Source organism: Panthera leo, chromosome D1 (assembly GCF_018350215.1).
Source record: "Panthera leo isolate Ple1 chromosome D1, P.leo_Ple1_pat1.1, whole genome shotgun sequence".
NCBI lineage: Eukaryota > Metazoa > Chordata > Mammalia > Carnivora > Felidae > Panthera > Panthera leo.
Window position 1 is genome coordinate 66,040,972 of NC_056688.1, and position 21,494 is coordinate 66,062,465.

The 21,494-nt window shown below is 41.1% G+C and overlaps 1 long non-coding RNA gene across 1 annotated transcript; it reads right to left on the bottom strand.

Moving 5' to 3' along the window:
- Positions 1 to 7,699: 7,699 nt before the first annotated feature.
- Positions 7,700 to 21,204, bottom strand: LOC122200576. Its single transcript, XR_006193860.1, has 3 exons — positions 21,011 to 21,204; positions 13,371 to 13,505; positions 7,700 to 7,814 (listed from the first exon to the last, which is right to left on the bottom strand). It is a non-coding gene; the product is annotated as an uncharacterized LOC122200576 (long non-coding RNA).
- Between the last annotated feature and the right edge of the window lie 290 nt (positions 21,205 to 21,494).

Here is a 21,494-nt window from a genome sequence, read left to right on the forward strand (position 1 = left end):
TTGCTCAACTAAGATGAAGAGATTACACATGTATGGAGAAGACACATTGTAAAACTTTTTAAAATTTACATCTGAGTTTGTTAGCATACAGTGCAATAATGATTTCAGGAGTAGAATCCAGTGATTCATTCCCTACATATAACACCCAGTGCTCATCCTCCTTAATGCCCCTTGCCCATTTAGCTCATCCCCCAACCCACAATCCCTCCAGCAACCCTCAGTTTGTTCTCTATGTTTATGTTATATTATTTTTTATGTTTTGCCCCCTCCCTGTTTTTATATTATTTTTGCTTCCCTTCCTTTATGTTCATCTGTTTTGTATCTTAAATTCCACATGAGTGAATTCATATATTTCTCTTTCTCTGACTGACTAATTTCACTTAGCATAATACACTCTAATTCCATTCATGTTGTTGTAAGTGGCAAGATTTCATTCTTGTTGATCGCCGAGTAATATTCCATTATACTTTGGCTATTGTCAATAGCACTGCTATAAACATTGGGGTGCATGTGCTTCAAAACAGCACACCTGTATTCTTTGGATAAATACTTAGTGGTGCAGTTGCTGGGTCATGGGGTAATTTGATTTTTAATTTTTTGAGGAAACTCTATACTGTTTATCAGAGTGGCTGCACCAGTTTGCATTCCCACCAGCAGTGCAAAAGGGTTCCTCTTTTTTCCCATCCTTGCCAACATCTGTTGTTGCCTGACTTGTTAATTTTAGCCATTCTGACAGGTGTGAGGTGCTATCTCATTGTGGTTTTGATTTGTATTTCCCTGATAACAAGTGATGTTGAGCATTTTTTCACGTGTTTGTTAGCTATCCGGATGTCTTCTTTGGAAAAGTGTCTATTCATGTCTTCTGCCCATTTTTTCAGTGGATTATTTGTTTTCTGGGTATTGAGTTTGATACGTTTTTATAGATTTTGGGTACTAACCCTTTATCTGATATGTCATTTACAGATATCTTCTCCCATCTGCCAGTTGCCTTTTAGTTTTGCTGATTGTTTCCTTCGCTGTGCAGAAGCTTTTTATTTTGGTGAGGTCCCAATAGTTCATTTTTGCTTTTGTTTCCCTTGCCTCTGGAGACACGTTGAGTAAGAAGTTGCTGCGGCCAAGGTCAAAGAGGTTTTTGCCTGCTTTCTTCTCGAGGATTTTGATGGCTTCTTGTCTTTACGTTTCAGTCTTTCAACCATTTTGAGTTTATTTTTGTGTATGGTGTAAGAAAGTGGTCCAGGTTCAGTTTTCTGCGTGTCGCTGTCCAGTTTTCCCAGTACCACTTGCTGAAGAGACTGTCTTTATTCCATTGGATATTCTTTCCTGCTTTGTCAAAGATTAGTTGACCATACCTTTTGGGGTCCATTTCTGGGTTCTCTATTCTGTTCCATTGATCTGAGTGTCTGTTCTTGTGTCAGTACCATACTGTCTCGATGATTACAGCTTTGTAATACAGCTTGAAGTCCAGAATTGTTATGCCTTCTTCAGCTTTGGTTTTCTTTTTCAGGATTGCGTTGGCTCTTTGGGGTCATTTTTCTGGTTCCATACAAACTTTAGGATTGTTTGTTCTAGCTCTGTGAAGAATGCTGGTGTTATTTTGATAGGGATTGCATTGAATATGTAGATTGCTTTGGGCAATATCAACATTTTAACAATATTTGTTCTTCCAATCCATGAGCATGGAATGTTTTTCCATTTTTTGTGTCTTCTTCAATTTCTTTCATAAGCTTTCTATAGTTTTCAGTAAAACTTTTTTTAAAGTTTATTTATTTTGAGAGAGAGAGAGAGAGAGAGAGAGCAGAGAGAGAGAGGGAGAGAGAATCCCAAGCAGGCCCTGAGCTGTTAGCACAGAGCCTAATGCAGGGCTCAAATCCACAAACCATGAGATCACGATTTGAGCCAAAGTTGGACGTTTAACCAACTGAGCCACCCAGGCGCCCTGAGAAGACACATTTTAAAAGGATAGAAAGGGGCGCCTGGGTGGCTCAGTTGGTTGGGCGGCCGACTTCCACTCAGGTCATGATCTCGCGGTCCGTGAGTTCGAGCCCCGTGTCGGGCTCTGTGCTGACAGCTCAGAGCCTGGAGCCTGTTTCAGATTCTGTGTCTCTGACCCTCCCTGTTCATGCTCTGTCTCTGCCTGTCTCAAAAATAAATAAAAAAACGTTAAAAAAATTAAAAAAAAAAATAGGATAGAAAAAGTGCCCACCAGAAAAGAAAAAAAGCGGGGGGGCAATTGAACTAGTATCAATAAGATCATCCTTTTCTTTAGTTCTCTGTGGTGAAAAGACTATAAAGATGGATATGAACCAACAAGTGTTGGTGAGAGTGTGAAGAAAAAAGAACCCTTGTGCACTATTGGTGGGAATGCAAACTGGTGCAGCCACTGTGGAAAACAATATGAAGGTTCCTCAAAAAATTAAATGGAATTACCATATGATCCAGTCATTCCACTTACTGGGTAGTTACCCAGAGAATACAAAAACATAAATATGGAGAACAAACTGAGGGTTACTGGAGGGGTTGTGCAAGGGCGGGGAATGGGCTAAATGGGTAAGGGGCACTAAGGCATCTACTCCTGAAATCATTGTTGCACTATATGCTAACTAATTTGGATGTAAATTAAAAAAAAAAAGACATATGTACCCCTTTTGTTTATAGCAGCATTATACAATAGCCAAGATATGGAAGCATCCCAAATGTCCATCTTTAGATGAATAAAGAAGTAATATATATATATATATATATATATATATATATATATGAAGTAATATATATATATATATATATATATATAAGAAGTAATACTTCTAATATATATATATATATATATATTACTTCATATATATATATATATATTTTACTTCTAATATATATATATATATATATATATATTAGAATATTACTTAGCATAAAAAAGGAATGAAATCTTGCCATTTTCAATGATGTAAATGTGATGAGGGACCATAAATCAAGCTGACACCCCGCAAAACCCTCCTCCCTCAGGTGGGGTATGTGTGATATTCCTGTCTCCATCAGTTTATAAATGTCCTTGTAAATCACCAGAAAAAAAGGCAATCTTATCAATAGCCTAGTCTCTAGAAACCCATAGACTCCGCTTCCTGGAGCCCTATCATCACCATCCCTTCCATAGTGATGTGAGGAACAAAGACAAGACGGAAATGGTAGATACAATTAAATTCCTTTATAACCTGCAGCCCATTGGCTAATACTTGAGGCAGGAGGAATATACCATTTCTCCAGAAACTCCCAACTATCTTAATGTTAATGATTGGCTAGAGGGAAAAACAACCTTAGCTTGACAATAGCTAGGCCTCCAGTATCTTATGAGTCATCTTTAGCATATCAAAGTCCTTGTGGAAATCTCCCTTTGGCCTTTACCTCTTCCAACTCCAAGGTATATATATAACCAGTCCCTCTTAACAATCCCAGTGTAGCTCTTCCTGCCCATGGGTCCTGTCCCCATGCTTTAATAAAATCACCTTTTGCTCCAAAGATGTCTCAAGAATTTTTTCTTGGCCATAGGCTCCAGACTCCACCACCACTCCAAAACCGCATCAGATGGAGCTAGAGAGTATAATGTTAAGTGAAATGAGTCGGTCAGAGAAAGACAAATACCATAGGGTTTTACTCATATGTGGAATTTAAGAAACAAAACAAATGCGCAAAGGGGAAAAAAAAGAGAGAGAGAGAGACGAGCCAAGAAACAGACTCTGAACTATAGAGAACAAACTAATGGTTACCAGAGGAGAGGTGGGGATAGGCAATATAGGGGGATGTGCAATATAGGTGAAGGGGACTAAGAGCATACCTTTTGTGATGAGGACTGAGTAATGTATAGAATTGTTGAATCACTATATTGTACACCTGAAACTAATATAACACTGTATGTTTATTATACTGGAGTTTTAAATATAAATAAATAAATAAATACTGGGGGAAAATACTATAAGAATGGTAAAAATTAAGATATTTTATGGCCTTTATACTTGTGATGAATTAATACCAAGTAAATATGTATATTTGCATCATTAAAAAAATTAACATTAGCAATCACAGCTTTATCCTAAATGTCCAAAATATGACTTTGGTAATATTGCCTCTCTGAAATCTTTTTTTTTTTTTTTTTTTTTTTTTTTTTTTTAGAGATAGAGAGACTGAGTCTGTGAGTGGAGAGGGGCAGAGGGAGAGGGAGAGAGAATCCCAAGCAGGCTCCACAGCAAGCACAGACCCCAACTCAGGGCTCCATCTCACAAACCCTCTCATGAACAAGTGAGATCAAGAACTGAGCTGAAATCAAGAGTCAGAGGCTTAACTGACTGAGCCACTCAAACACCTCTCCTCTCTGAAATCTTTTTGGATCAGTGTGGAAATTTTTATGTAAGGAGCAAGGCCCTCAAAAATAATGGCAATTGATTTAATTCCTCTTACCTTCACTTTCATCATCTGTAAAATAGAACTAGTAATCCTTATCATATACAATAGATAATGTATACCTAGCTTTAGGCATAAGTACCTAGCTTTAGTAGATATTCAATAAATGTTATTTTTGGGTTATCACTCTCTTTAAAGTAATTGATCCATGGGGCAATTGGATGGCTCAGTCAGTTGAGCATCCAACTTCAGCTCAGGTCATTGTCTCCTGGTTCATGAATTTGAGCCCAGGATCAGGCTTTGGATCCTCTGTCCCCCTCTCTCTCTCTGCCCCTCCCCCTTTCACTCTCTCTCTCTTTCTCTCTCTCTCTTTCTGTGTCAAATAAACATTTAAAAAAGCTTTAAAATAAAAATATAAAGGTACTTGAGATCCAGAAACCCTTTGAGTAGCATCTGGGCTTCTGGTCTGTGATCTGCTTTAGCCACACTGAGCTTTATTATACATCCTCCCTGGAGGCTTATTCAGCAGGCATCGTGGGAAATAAGAGTGTTCTAATTGTAAGCTGTCCCTCTTGTCAGAACAATAAAACAACAAAATCAAGCACCGTTTCCAGTCTTCTCTCCAGCATCAACTGTGCTTCAGTAATCTAACGCTAAAGAGGTACCTAGGGTAAAACTAAACAGTGTGCACCCATCCAGTGGAGGCTACCATTTCATCAGAGGCCACAGCAGGAGCAGAACAAAACAGAACCACAGCAGTGAGTTTCAGGGATGCATTCCTAACAAGAGGAAGCTAGCTATATAAGGAGAGCTCTGACTGTCTCATCTCTCTTCCTGACCCAGTCCCAAGAACTGGGAAGGGGACCCAGTGCCCCAGAACATGATCCAACGCCACCCACCCTCCAGGCACCCTCTAGGTCACTACAACAGGAGGATGATTGAAAAAGTCAAACAGTGTCCTCCTGCCAGTAAGTCTAGCTTGTATTGGGTGAGGCAGAGAACTTGGAACCAATCATGAGACTGATGTTTGAAACCAGATTGAACTGAATTGTAGTAGTCAAGTCATAGAATCTTCCAGGGGTGTCATTAAGGTACAGGAGACAGGGATTTGCCATCCCAGTTTAAAGTGGTAATTGAAAATAATAATAACACAGAATAATTACTGAATGCTTACCATGTGCCTAGCCTGTTCAAGAACTTTGCATACATCAGCTCATCTAATCTTCATAATAACCTTGTGAAGTAGGTCCATTACAATCTCCACTGGATGCAAGAGGGAACTGAGGCACAGAGAAGTTAATTTTCCTAATTCAGGCTCTGGCAGTCCTGCTCCAGAGCCAAGCTTTCACTTAATATGTTCTACTGCTTCTTCTGTCCTGATAGGTTTAGATTTCGTCATAAGCCAATTACTAATATATGTGGAGCCCACCACATATCAAAACCATATAATGTGATAATGTGTGAGTTCAGAGTTCTCTCTTCTGTTTAAACAATAAAATCTCTCAAGATATGAATTTTAAGAAATCTCAGCTTATTCAAACAAAACATTTTAAAGGGAAGGCCCACTTGGGTTGCAGGGTAAAGGCCAAATGAAAATCACCTGCTAAGAAGAGTTAAGAAGGCATCTGCCCTGTGTGCTACTGCCTGTCTCTCACTCTACTGTTATTTGTTAAGGAAGCTCTACAACCAATATGGGACTTAAACTCACGACCGTAAGATCAAGAGTCACATGCTCTACCGATTGACACAGCCAGGTGCCCCTGTCACTCAATTTTTTTAACACTAAAGACTTTATATAAGAGAATAGTCCTCCAAAGTATTAATGTCTTTCTTAAACAACATTGCCTCTTATTAAAGATATCTTCATTTTTTTCAATTATTTTCTTCTCTGATTCAATTTGACAAATGTTATTGAGCATCTGAATTGTGCAGTGCACTGTTATGATGCTTCCTTCCCTCAAGAAAAATCACACTCTACCAGGAGAGAAAAGAAAATACATAACTCACAATAACTCCAAAAGGATTATAGTACTTGTTCTGGTGGTTCTGTGGGAGCCCAAAGAGGTGAATGCTTGGTTTTGACAAGGTGTGTCAGGAGGCACACATGCTAATAGAAGAATTAGAATTAGCATTTGAGTTGGATTTTGAAAGATGAGTAGGATTTAGATAGGTAACAGTGGGGAAACAGCGTTCCAAGGAGAATGAAACCATAAGCAACTCATGGAAGCATAAAAATGTATGGCATGTTCTTGGAAAGCAGTAGTCAACAAAGCAAAAGGAGGAAAATGAATATTGGACAAGGCAGGATTTAGACAAGAAAGTGAGAATGGAATGGGGTAGAGGAGAAGTGGTGTTGGTGAAGGAAGCCTATAAAACTGAGCTAGAGCCTGGAAGAGAGTGTGGATTGCCAGTATTAGAGGTACTGGTAACTAAAAAAGTGTTTTGAGACTAGATTAGGGTAAGGAGAAGTTCAGTTTGGGACATATTTATAGTCTTTGCATCTTATGCAGGTGGAGGTATTCACCAGGACAGTAAAAATCAGGACCTAAAGCTCAGCAAACTTCAAGGCTATGAATAATAAATGAGGAAATGATACGTAGGAACAGCCTATGAGTGAGACAGAAAATTGTGGGAGTAAATAAAATTATTCAGCAAAGTGGGTAGAGCAAGAGGATAGGATGTCCAAGAACAAATCTCAGAGATCTCCTGTATAGGGCAAGTGGAGAAAAGAAAAGACTGAAGGATACAGAGAAAGAGCTGTCAGAAAAGTAAAAGGAGAATCCATGGATGGGGGCAGTCACAGAGGCCAAAGTAGAAGAGATTCAAGAAGGCAAGGACAGATGGGGCACCTGGGTGACTCAGTTAAGCAACTGACTCTTGATTTTGGCTCGGGTCATGATCTTGTGGTCAGTGAAATTGAGCCCTGAGTTGGGCTCAGCACTGACAGCGTGGAGCTCGCTTGGGATTCTCTCTCTCCCTCTCTCTGCCCCTCCCCTGCTTGTGCTCCCTCTATCTCAAAATAAATAAATAAACAAACTTAAAAAAACAAAAAGAAGGCAAGGACAGTCAACATGGCAAAGAAGAATGGAAATTGAAATTGAATGAGAATCATTGGGTTTGGCAACTAGAAATTGATGACCTTTGAGAGGTTTCCCTCTCAAAGCATAGATGTTTTCTCTACATCTTTTAGAGAGTATACAACAAAGGCTATTACTAATTTTCTCTAGTAGTTTTCTTAGTCATTGTCCTAGTCAGCTCACGTTACCATAACAAAATACCTAGACTAGGTGGCTTAAACAACAGATGTTTATCTCTCACGGTTTTGGAAGCTGGGAAGTCCAAGAGCAAGGTGCCCGCTGATTTGGCTCCTGGTGAGGATTTTCTTCCTGACTTGCAGACAGCTGCCTTCTTGTTTCCTTCTTCATCTGGCAGAGAAGGAGAGTTCTAGTATCTCTTCCAATGCTTAGAAGGGCATTAACCCATCATGGGGGCTCCACCCAATCACCTCATTTAAATCTAATCATCTCTCAAAGGCCTTCCCCCTCCAAATACCATCATATTGGGGATTAAAGTCTTCAACATATGAAATTTGAGGGGACACAAATATTCAATCCATAGCAGTCATGATTCTTTGGGTTGCAACTAAGAGAAATTCACATCAAACTAGTGCAAAGAAAAGGTATTTCAGCAAAGCATCATCCCCTTACCATCTTTCTATTTCTTTCTGCACAGCTGTTTTGGCATCCTCTGCCATCAAAGACTAGCTCTCAATGTTTTGACCATGCATATGGCCAAACATGACCATTCCACAACTTCTAAGAATGTGCCTCCTCCACTCAAGCATCATGCAGGTACTGAAGTAGAATTTCTCGAATCTAATTATAATTCCCAAAGAAGTTTGAATACCTGAAACCAACTCTACCTTTGTCAAGTGTTAGAGGAATGAAACAGTAACCTTCCTTTTTTCACAGAAGATTGTCTGAATTAAGTTTCTGTTATAGCAATCGAAAGAGTTCAGAATTTTTTTCTTTCTTTCTTCCTTCCTTCCTTTCTTTCTATTTTTATTTTCTTTATTTAATTAATTAATTACTTTATTTATTTCTTTTTACTTATTTATTTATTTTAGAGAGAGAGAGCACACATGAGTTAGGGAGAGGAGACAGAGGGAAACACAGAGAGAATCTTAAGGCTCCATGCTCAGCACAGAGCCCAACTGAGGGCTCGATCCCATGACCCTCAGATCATGTCCTGAACCAAAATCAAGAGTTGGAGGTTCAACTAACTGAGCCAGCCAGGTGCCCTGAAAAAGTTCAGGATTCCTGATGGTAAAAATTGTTAAACCTCAGGATGGGTTCCAAGAAAGGCTTTCTTTCTAAAGAAATTCTCCAAGAATTGTCTAGAATGGACAATTCTTTTCTTAAAAAGGCCTCAAATCTAGATTTTTCCCCTGTCATTTCAAAAGCAAGTGACCAAGAAGAAATCACCCAATTGGTTCATTACCTGTCTAGGGAGTCAGGAGGTGTTAATATCCCAATCTGACAAGTACACATGGGCACAAAGATCCTGAATTATTTTCCCTTTTTTAAAAATATAATTTATTGTCAGGTTGGCTAACATATTGCGTGTACAGTGTACTCTTGGTTTTGGGGGTAGATTCCTGTGATCTTAATTATTTTCTATTGTTATCTACCAGGTCAACACACCTGCTAGGAATAGAAAACCCTTTTTAGCCTCAGGAATACACTTTTTCTTTCCAAAAGTAAATTGCAACATATCAACAGTTAACAAGAATGAAGGTAAACTTTTACAGCTTATTTATTCCACTGAAGTGAACACTAGCCACCCACTTAGCCAAGTACCCTAGATAGCTTCAGGCAAGTGAACCCTTGAGCAGGAGATATAATTGGGAATTACCTCCTTTAGCATTTAATCTTTTTCACCCAGTTATTTCTGTATAGCTTTCCTTCTCTGAATACTCTTTCATCATTTACTCTTTGGGGAATCTGAGCATTGCATTGCCTTTTGAGATCTGGTTGTAAGGCATTTCAAGTCCTTTGGTAAGAGCAGGATTTCCCATTGTGAGAAAGGTATTTTACTAGCAACAGCTGTTACCTCGGGGTGAGGGGTAAGGGGTAGATTGTGCAGGACTTTTACTTCCTAAATGAAATATTTCTGAAATGTTTGAAATGTTTACAATGAGTATCAATTGTTTTTGTAATCAGAATATAATGTGAACTCATATTTCTTTAGCATGTTCAATGCCAAATAAGAAGGCAACACACATAGAAGATATTTCAGCTGTGGAACTCTCCAAAGGGATGGTATTCTCTCTAGCATCTTGCACATTTTGTCCTTTTTCTCTTCTAATGATGAAATCCTGTTTTTTCTACAAATTTTAATGTCTTAACGGAATTATGATAACCTCAGGTCTCTGTCTCCAGTCTTGTCGTTTTCAAGTAATTACCCACACTTTTACCAGAGTGATCTTTTTAAAACACAAATCTGAGCATGTCACATCCCTGCTTCAAATTGTCTGAGACTCCTCCGCCCCTGCAAGCCCCAGGGACTCCATGAACCAGTCCTACCTACCTGCTTCTGTAGCCCCATTGCCCTTTACCTCTAGCTCTGTTCTTTAAGTTTCCATAATACCAGACTGTTATAAGACACAGCATCTCAAGGTTTAAACTGAGCCATCTCCTTCTCTGTGTAGGTGAGGAAGTACAAAGGCTGCTCCAAAAACTTGACTTTGATGGCGCTGGACTCAGTTGTGCTCCTGTGATTAAGACTGAAGTCATAGGGATGGAGGCAGAAATGTTGGCACTGAAGTGGGTGGAGTGTCATCACCCTACTGATCATCTGCAAACATCTCCTCATTCCTACCTTAACAACAGTAGAATCACCAGTACATCTCTCTATCCCCCTTGATACTAGTTTTCTCTGTGGTTTTCGGGGCTTGACATAACTCTCTGGTGGCTGTCGTGATGTCTGCTAAATGGATCATCTGGTATTTCTAACCCAGAAACAACCTCAGAATGAATGTCATGTAGATCACAGGCTGCTGTGGCTTAGCCCTACTGGGCCTCTTGAGTTCCTGTTGTTGCTAAGGGATCAGGAAGTGAGGGTGGGGATGGGGGGAAGGGGACTTAAGAAGAAAGAGAGGCTACAGCAGAGTAGTCCTGTGCCCCAAAAGACTGTATTATCAAAGGCCAGCTTGTTCCTTGCCTACTCTTATTGTGCAATAATTGGAAGCACTCTAAGCTTTTTCCTCTTGGTCATGCACAGTTTATTATTGAACTGGTGTGCTATAAGAACACAAAAAGTGTGTGGTAGTGATTGCACCCAGAGAAAATACATGTGTAAGTGGTCAAGATCTGGAAAGGAAAGTACCAAAATATAATTAGTTATATGTCAGGTTGGTGGTATTATGGGTGACTTTTTCCTATGAAGTTTTTAAGTTAGTTCATCTTTTAAATACTTGTTAAGAGAAAAGGGGGGTAGGGAAGGGGATAATGCTGTACCCTTGAGACCCAAATTTCTAGCATCTAGTGTAATAGAATGTATATATACTATAATAATCTGCTCTAGTCCAGGAGTCACCATAGAGTTCAGCCGAATACACCCATGGAATTAGAAAGTCATGGAAGGTAACTCGAGGACAGTCCAGTCCAGGGGTGCTTACTGGGTTGAGTGTCCTACTCTTGATTTTGGTTCAGGTCATGATCCCAGGGTCATGGGATCGAGCCCTGCATCAGGCTCCACGCTGAGCATGGAGCCTGCTTGAGATTCTCTCTCCCTCTGCCCCTCTCCCCACTCACTTTCTCTCTCTAAAAATTAAAAAAAAATTTTTTTAATTAAAAAAAAAGACACTCTAATCCAATTTTTCTTTTTATAGAAAAGAAAGCTGAGACCCAGAAAGATCAAGGGGTTTTCCACACTCGCCCAGCTAATTTGTGGCACAGCTAAAAAGAAAACTCAGTCTTCCCTTTTATACAAAGGAAAGAACAATTTTATTCTTTCTTAATTTATTCTTTCTTACTACTGCCTTTCAAACTCACTCTGTCAACTCTCCCTTCCAATCCCTTTAACTTACAGTCTTTGGTCCTCCAGCCTCTGACCTAGCCCTCAGGACTGAGATAAAACATCAGTCCCTCTACCTCACAACTCTGGACACTCAGGTCAGATTGTCCCAAAAACTCTGTCTCCATACACTCTGCTCTACCTCCCAGCTACCTCGGGGGCATTTCTTCCACTCAGCACACATGGCCATGAGATGTCAGTCAGTCTCCTTTCCTGGCAGATCCCCACTCTTTCCCTTCCCTTGACTAGAAAGTGAGACAAACACAGCACTCTGAAAGTTGTCTTCAAAGAAATCCTTGCTTTTTAAGCCTCTTCTCCTAGGGTGCAAGAGTGGCTCAGTCATTTAAGCGTCCAACTCTTGGTTTTGTCTCAGGTCATGATCTCACGGTTTGTGAGTTAAAGCCCCACCTCAGGCTCTGCGTTGACAGCTCTGAGCCTGCTTAGAATTCTCTCTCTCTCCCTCCCTCTCTCTCTGCCCCTCTCCTGCCTGCACACTCTCATTCTCAAAATAAATAAATAAACTTAAAAAAAACCCTCTTCTCCTTAATTTTCTTTTCTCAGGACAAAAGTGGGTGACAGTCTACAGGTTTTAGAACCAATTAGGGGGCTACCCCCTGAGCAAGTCACGCTTAAATGATCTGACACATCTCCTTGCAACACGGGGGCACTTGTAACCTATTATTCTAAGCTCTGAACTAAGGAAATAGGGATATCTCGTTTAACATCCAATTAGAAGTGCATCTATTTCTTTCCCAGTTCTTTGTTTCTTAATACATTCCAGCTGAAATTTTTCAATTTAATTTTTTACTAAGTTATGCATTCCAATGAGAGAACACATGCCTTTTATATTTTGTAATTTGTTAGACCTTGTGGTGGGGCCATCTTCTGTCTCCCTCCTTCCCCTTAGCTGAGGCCATCAATAGCACCTGTAGGCTCAGGCTTGATCTGGTCATTAGATCCCACACAGAAGGAGGAATTTATGGCACTTTAGTCCCTCACTCTAGCTAGGGTTGCTAGTCTGAACTTATACCCAAGTTCTATCAGATAGATGACCTTCAGTTTCATTAAGACTCAGCCCTGCCTTGGACTCCAGACCCAGTCCTAGTGCCTTACATCCAATCCTGATAACCCTGCAACTGGGGCATGCCTGACTGTTCCTTTCAATTACCCACTCCTTGGGACTGGAATGTCCCCGAACTTTAGTCCAGTGACTGGGGTCCTACTACCAGCTGACCAGACTTATCTATTTGTCTGAAATCCTGAGTATCTACTATCTCAGAATTCTTCTCAGTAAGACAACACATCATTTTCTGTTCGGCTTCAGATACCAACTGCTGGCCTATGTTACAGCTTGCTATCTGTCAGTATGCCCTCCCAATGGCGAATTTGGCTTGCTCAGTGCTTCTGCAGCTGACACTGTGTCCCCTTGTGGTATTAGATACCTGTCTCTTTCACTCAGCTGGCCCAGGCCACCACAGAACTCAAGCCAGGCATGAGCCATTTCCCTTGAACAGAATGCTTTGTTATATAACTGGTCTGCAGAACAGTGCAACCCTTGAGACCAAACTAGGAAAAGCACAGCCCTGTGTAGTGAGCCCTTTGAGGATAGATCAGAGAATCACCCATAGTGTCTATTCAGGCATAGGCAACCTGTATCAGAGATTGTTGAGTCCCACTAGTTCAATGGATGTGTGTGTGATGGACATCCATTTTACCTGCCCATCATCCCTTCTGGTCTGATATCATGACTTTTCCATCCCCATTCTCAATCCATAAAATTCTGGTTGGGCTGACCCAAACTCCAGCATTAGTCCTGGCCAACCAGAGCAACACAACACACCTCAGACACAATGAGTGTTTCAGAAATGTCCACGTGACCCAAGCTGGACCAATGACAGTCTTACCTGAGAATGATAGAGATGCTTTCTGCTAGGGTTACTAAATTGGTAGAATGTAACCTGGAGCTGCTGGTGGCCATCTTTTTTTCCCACATAGGGAAAGCCTGCCTGAGAATGAAGTCAACTCAAAGGAAAGCAAACCTGAAAGAGAGAAGCAAATTGGTTACAACATTGATCCAGTTCTAAAGCCAGCAATCCATCAATGGACTCCTTGGTTTATCAGACAACATATTTACTTTTAGTGTGTAAGTCAGTAGGACTTGGATTTCTATTACTTTAAAATTAATACAGTTGGGGCTGTCTGGCTCAGTCAGGATAGTGTGCAACTCTTGATCTCAGTGTTGCAAGTTCAAGTCCCACACTGGGTGTGGAGCCTACTTAAAATAAAATAAAATAAAATAAAATTAAATTAAATTAAATTAAATTAAATTAATACAGCTGACAAGACTGACTGGTATTTCCTTCTGTTTGACCAGCTGATTAAACCTTTAGGCTGAAAATATAGTGAAGAAAAATGCTGCAAGTTGAAATGCAAGTTGAAAAAAAATGCTCAAAAATGTATTCTTTTTTAAATTAAAAAAAATTTTTATTTATTTTTATTTATTTATTTTTAGCATTTATTTATTTTTGAGAGACAGAGAGAGACAGAGCATGAGTGGAGGAGGGGCAGAGAGAGAGAAGGAGACACAGACTCTGAAGCAGGCTGCAGGCTCTGAGCAAGCTGTCAGCACAGAGCCTGATTCAGGGCTTGAACCCACAAACTATGAGATCATGACCTGAGCTGAAGTCGGATGCTCAACCGACTGAGCCACCCAGGTCCCCCTTCTTTTTTTTAAATGTTTATTAATTTCTTTTGAGAGAGTGAGAGAGAAAGAGTGGGGGAGGGGCATAGAGAGAAGGAGAGAGAGAATCTCAAGCAGGCTCCATGCTGTCAGCACAGGGTCTGATGCAGGGTTCAATCTCATAACCATGAGATCATTACCTGAGCTGAAATCAAGGGTCAGACACTTAACCAACTGAGTCACCCTGGTGCCCCAAAAATGTATTCTTTCATTCATTCAACTATTACATAAGAATAGCAGCATAATACAATGAAAACAACACAAGGTTCAGACCCTATCAGATCCCTGTTCAATCTTAAATCTTCTATTTTCTAGCTGCCTATATGGGGCATGTTAATTAATATCTCTGAGCCTCTGTTTCTCCTTTTGTAAAATGAGAATAATATTACCTACATCCTAGGGTTATTATGAGAAACAGATATAATGTATATGGTGCCTGGCACTAAAAGGTTTTCAATAAATGGTGCTTATTTTAATTACAAAACATCTTGGGGCGCCTGGGTAGCTCAGTCAGTTAAGTGACCACTCTTGGTTTTAGCTCAGGTCATGATCTTACAGTTCATGGGTGTGAGCCCTACACTAGGCTCTGTGCTGCTGGTGTGGAGCCTGCTTGGGATTCTTTCTCTCCCTCTACCTCTGTGCCTCCTCCACTTATGCTCTCTCTCTCAAAATAAATAAATAAATAAAACCTAAAAAAAAAAAATTAAAAAAAAAAACACATAACATCTTGAGCTGCAAGGACTTTGGGCTAAGGGATTTAAAAAATAAAAACAAGGGGCACCTGGCTGGCTCAGTCCATAGATCATCTCTTGAGCTCAGGCTCATGAGTTCAAGGCCCAAATTGGGTGTTGAACCCACTTAAAAAAACAAAAAAATTAGAGGAAAAAAAAAAGCAAAAAAACTTGATCACTACCACCAGAGATTCAAATTTTAACTAAAGAAAGAAACACAATGTTAAAGACAGAGAGGCAGTGTAAGCTGTCTTGTGATTGGCAGAAGCCTCCATAACTCAAAGGAAGGAGATAATTCCTTTCTGGGGTGATCAAAAAAAGGCTTCATGGAAGAAGTTGAATCTGGGCCCTTGAAAGAACAAAAGTTTTGGTAAGCAGAGATTGGGAGAAAGAGCATTCCAGTTAAAAACGAAACAAAACAAAAGGCGGGGGAACCTGGATGGATGAGTCAGTTAAGCATCTGACTCTTGATTTTGGCTCAGGTCATGGTCTCACAGTTCATGGATTTGAGCCCCACATCAGGCTCTGTGCTGACAGCTCAGAGTCTGCTTTGGATTCTCTCTCTCCCTCTCTCTCTGCCCCTCTCTTGCTCACTAACTCTCAAAATAAATAAACTTTAAAAAAATGTTTTTTTTAAGAGGCAGGAGTGAGAAAATGGCTCTATCTGCAGGATTACAAGGCACAGCAACATGGCTGAAGTATAGAATCCACATAGAACAGGAAGCTAAAGCTGGAGGAGTTAACTGCTGCCAATTCAGGGGTGGGGTGTGCTGAGGGGTGCAGCTTCTATCCTGTCCTCAGGGACTTAGAATCTTTCAATAGACCCAGGCGATGGGAACCTTTGAACATTTTTGGACAGCGTTTATACAGGATGAAAGTTCTGATTGATCAGCAAATCACTTGAATCCTCTTCCAAACTGCACATTTCTACCAGCTGTCCCTAGAAACCCTGCCTCAATGAACCGCTGTAACTAAGGAGAGCATGTTATAACTCTCAACTGCATGTGGGGACATGAAAAATGGTTGGGAAACATCCGCCCAGAGGCAGACATGCTTTTTCAGAGAATATTGTGTGTGGTCAAAAGGGCACCAGGATCAGTAAAGCTGTGAAAAAAAGGGGGAAGGAGAAGAGATGGCCTGCATTCATCTCTCCCTTGGATTCGTACAATCATTTCCTCCTAGCTGCTCTTTCTGCCTCTGGTTCTTCTCTATTTCTTTTCTTTTTTTTTTTTTTTTTTAATGTTTATTTATTTTTGAGAGAGACAGAGACAGAATACAAGTGGGTTAGGGGCAGAGAGAGAGGAAGACACAGAATCCGAAGCAGGCTCCAGGCTCCAAGCTGTCAGCACAGAGCCCGATGCGGGGCTCCAACTCACAAGCTGTGAGATCATGACCTGAGCCGAAGTCGGACACTCAACCGACTGAGCTACCCAGGCGCCCCTGGTCCTTCTCTATTTCTAACTATTTTATATTTCACTATCAGATTAATCTTCCTGCTCTGATCCTGTCATGCCAACTTCAAAACCCTTAATGATAAGTCACAAGCCACTCCCTACAGAATAGGCTGAAATTCTTTGGTTTCCCATAGAAGGGTCCTTTTGGATGAGGCTGAAACCACCTTTTAGACCTCACTTCCTGCTACATGTTTCCAGGTATCTTCTGGTCTAGCCAATCTGACTACTCAAGAGTCCCTTGCTTTCCTGTCTCCATGCCTCTTTTGTGCCACTCCTCCTGGCTGGAATACCACTCCACGGTCCCCTACTCATCTATTTCCAACTTCTCCATCCTTGAAGGCTCAGTTCACATGTTCTGATCTCCTCTTTCTCCTATTCTGCCTTTGATAATGTCTTTTTTGAGCTCCCACAGAACTTTACCTGTATCTCTGTTTATGTATGCATCATTTACTTTAAAACAAACAAAAAAACTTGTAGTCGTTTATTTTTTTTAAATAAAAATTTTTTAATTTGGGGCACCTGGGTGGCTCAGCCAGTTAAGCATCGACTTTGGCTCAGGTCATGACTTCACAGCTTGTAGTTTGAGCCCTGTGTTGGGTTCTCTGCTGTCAGCACAGAGCCTGCTTCAGATTCTCTGTCCCCTCCTCTCTCTGTCCCTCCCCTCTCTGCCCCTCCCCTGCACTTTCTCTCAAAAATAAACATTTTTTTTTAATTTAAAATTTGGTAATACATTTTACAAGTACAAGACAGTGTAATAAAAGTTGTTATAACCTCACCACCGAGAATTGCCAATTTTTTAAACATATTTATTATCCGTTTATTTATTTAACATGTTAAAAATGTACATACCCTTAGAGTTTCAGTTTTGCAGGATGAAAAATGCTGGAGATTTGTTGCACAACAATGTGAATGCATTTAATACTACTGAACTAACACTTGCGCATGTGCATGAGTGGTGGAGGGATAGAGAGAGAGGGAGAGAGAGAACTCCAAGCAGGCTCCGCACCTCTAGCGTGAAGCCTGTCTCGGTGCTTGAACCCATCAACTGCAAGATCATGACCTGAGCTGCAATCAAGAGTCAGACCCTCAACCGATTGAGCCACCAAGGCGCCCCTATAATCACCAGTTTTTAAGCTTCATATTTGCTTCCATATTTCTAATAGAAGTGAAATATTACAGATAAAATTGTTTCTTTTAACCACACACTCTCCCACTTAGTCCCATTTCTCCCCTCAATGTCCAGTAGCAATTGCTAACATGAGTTTTGTGTGAATCCTTCCATTCTAGTCTCTACAATTTTATCTGCATGCATATATGTATCCATCACCAATGGATTATGATGTTGTGTCCTCAAATTTACATTAATGGTATCATGATGAATGTGTCATTTTGCATCTTGTTTTTATCACCCAAAGTTTTTTTGAGACTATTTCAGGTTGATTTATGAATATACATTTATTTACCTATTACTCTTTGTTTTTTTAAGTTTATTTATTTTGAGAGAGACCGAGATAGTGCAAGTGGAGGAGGGGCAGACAGAGGGAGAAAGAGAGAATCCCAAGAAGGCTCCGAACTGTCAGCAAAGAGCCCAATGAAGGGCCCAAACTCACGAACCATCTGAACCATGAGATCATGATCTGAGCTGAAACTTAGAGTTGGACACTTAACTGACTGAGTCATCCAGGCACTACTACCCATTACTCTTTGATAAAAATTTAGGCTACTTCCATCTTTCTGCTTTTATAAACAATGGAGCAGAGAACATCCTCATACTTGTTTCTTTGTACACATGGGTGAGAGTTTCTTTGGAATACATACCTCGAAGTATTATTACTAAGTCATAGGGTATGTACATTTAAAATTTTTTTTAGGGGGCACTTGGGTGGCTCAGTCAGTTGAGCGTCCAACTTTGCTTCAGGTCATCTGATCTCGCGATTCGTGAGTTTGAGCCTCACATCGGGCTCACTGCTGTCAGCGCAGAGCCTGCTTTGGATCCTCTATCCCCCTCTCTCTCCCCCTCCCCCGCTTGCTCTCTCCTTCTCTCTCTCTCAAAAATAAAAATAAAATAAAATATTTTAAAAATAATTTTAAATATATTTGACATAAAACTTACCATCTTAACCATTTTTAAGTATAAAGTTCAGTAGTGTTAAGTGCCTTCACATGGTTGTGCAACTGATCTCCAGAACTCTTCATCTTGCAGAACTGCAACTCCAAGGGTATGTACATTTTTAACATATTAAGGGCATGACTTATTTCATCTACTAAACTATAAGCTTTGTAAGTGCATGATCAACATCTCATTAATTTTTACATTGAGCAAAGTGCCTAGTATAGTAGTTTAACAGGTAGAGACTTAACAAATATTTGTTGAATAAATGAAAGAACTAATCAATCAAGAGGAATAATAATATTTTCACAATTTTGGTGAGATAAGATTTTCTTATCACGCAGATGAGATACTAGAACTCAGCTCTGGCAACCTTACCTACTTGGAACATAGCCTGCAAACCAGAAAGGGATAGTAATGACCTCTGACCAAAAAAAAAAAAAAAAAAAAAAAAAAAAAATCATCAATGTTTTAAAAACACATGTATTTTACCTAAGGAGATCCCTTTTGAATATTTATTTATTTGGAGTCTATTTACAATTTTCAAATTTGCATTATAAAAACATGGCATATTTGGGGCCAAAATTAGGAGATCATAGAAAAATGTCTAAAAATAGGTTTAAAAAAAAAATCACCCTTCATTGCAGTTAGAGAGATGCACTGGTCAGATTTCCCCTCAAGAAAGGACTTACTGGAGCACCTGGTAGCTCAGTAGGTTAAGTGTCTAACTCTTGATCTCAGCTCAGGTCACAATCTCATGGTTCATGGGGTCGAGACCCACATTAGGCTCTGTGTTGATGGCAATAGCATGGAGCCTGCTTGGAATTCTGTCTCTCCTTTTCTCTGCTCCTCCCCTGCTTGTGTGTGCACTCTCTCTCTCTCTCAAAATAAATAAATAAACTTAAAAAAAGAAAAGGTAATGTCCAGCTGCAGGCAGTGACAAAATTCAGCTGTTAACTTTTTGGTCATCCTCAGCTATCCAGCCAAGGTCAGTCTGTTCTCAGAGTGGCCCCAACCAATGACTGTGGAAGGTGGTGGTACAAAGGCCTGTTTATTTCTGCCCATCATAGGACACCTCCAGTTGGCAGTCTTTGCTCCAAATTTCCCTGCTGGGCTGGGAAAGATTTTATATTACATCTGCCCAATTCTACTTCCTCCCCTTTCTTTTCATTGGTGTAGCTCCCCAACAAACTTTTTCACTAACTCCAGCTCAGCATTTGCTTCGTAAAGAACCCAACTGACACAACCTTAATTCTATAATCCTAATTCCCAGAGATACACACCATAGCATTCTTTTTGTTTAGGTTTTTATTTATTTATTTTGAGAGAGAGAGAAAGAGAGAGAGAGAGCAGAGGAAGGGCAGAGAGAGAGGGAGAGAGAGAATCCCAAACAGGCTCTGCACTGTCAGCACAAACCCCACGCAGGGGCTTGGACTCATGAACTATGAGATCATGACCTGAGCCTAATTTAACGCTTAACCAACAGAGCCACCCAGACACCCAACACACACCATAGCATTCTAAATTTTTTTATATAGAAAGAGAGTGTGTGTGTGTGAGAGAGCAGGGGAAAAGGGCAGGGAGGGAGGGAAGGAGAGAGAGAGAGAGACAGACAGACAGAGACAGAATCCCAAGCAGGCCCCATGCTCAGTGCAGAGCCCCCATGTCAGGCTTGATCCTATGACCCTGGGATTATGACCTGAACCAAAATCAAGAGTCCAATGCTTAATGTACTGAGCCACGCAGGTGCCCCTGCGATGTTCATTTTTCAACCCAAATTTTATTTCCTATAGTACTTCTAGACTTGAAAAAAATCAAGAAAAGGGGCTCAGTGTTGCAAGCATTCCACAACAGTAACAGTCCAGAGCACAATACAACCTCCAGGCTGTGTACCAACCAAGGTACTGCTGGATACACTATCAGAGTGCTGGTACACTGCTCATCTGTCAAGCCAACCCCACTCCCACCCCCTTCCTCAGTGAAACCTTTCCTCTTTCCCCTCTGTAGTTGCTCCCTGTCCTGCTCATACTTAGATGGGAGCACTTATTACCCAGTATTATAAGTATGTGCTTATGTGTTTATCTTCCCTGCCCCCAGCTTCTGCAGGACAAGAATCTATGTACCACAATGTAGGATGAAGACTAAGCATAAAATATTTATGGGAGGCATGGGGGTTGTGAATGAGCCAGGCTTTATGCTTTAAATACTAAGGAAAGGACAATAGGAAAAGTGTTACATTTTCTTAAGCGGGTCTTGAAGACTATAGTGTGCTGTGTAACAATGTACCAGGTCATTGTGTGAGTTGGATGGGAATGTGGCAAAACCAGTTAGGAAGTCCCTGCAGTGACCCAGCACTGAGATGTAAGAAATGCAAGATGGCTGCGGTGGCATGGAGAGGAAGAACTACATCTACAAGGTATTTCAAAAGAAAAATAACAAAAACTGGGATTCGCTGAGTTCCCCAGATTTGCTAGAAGTGCCAACACCGCTAAGGTGGGTATGGACTCACCCCCATTTCGCCCACGTACGAAGTGAGACTTGGCTAGATGAAGTGACTCTCTGGGGGTCACACGCCATGCAAGTGGCAGTGCTGAACTTCCAATATAGGTCGTCAGGCTCTGAAGACCTAGACCTCAATTGCCCGGGTCAAGATTACCCACTCTCTGCACTGCAGGCTGAGGAATATTCCTGAGCTGAGGCCTCAACTCCTCTACTTACGGAGAAGGACCTTGCAGGGCCCAAGCACCGCACAGGGACGCTTAAACGAGCGGTCAGGACCTTGAAGGCCCGCACCTAAGGGCGGAAGAAGGCGCGTCGCGGGGGCGGGGGCGGCGGCGGCGGCGGCGGCTCAGCGCGCGGCCCGGGGCGGAAGCGGCTGAGTCACCGCAGGGCAGAAACGCAGCGCGCGAAGACAGGGCCCGGCGGCCGGCGGCTCCCGCACTGGTGAGCCGTGACGCCCGGCGTCGGCACACGCAGGGAAGCGGACGGCGGCT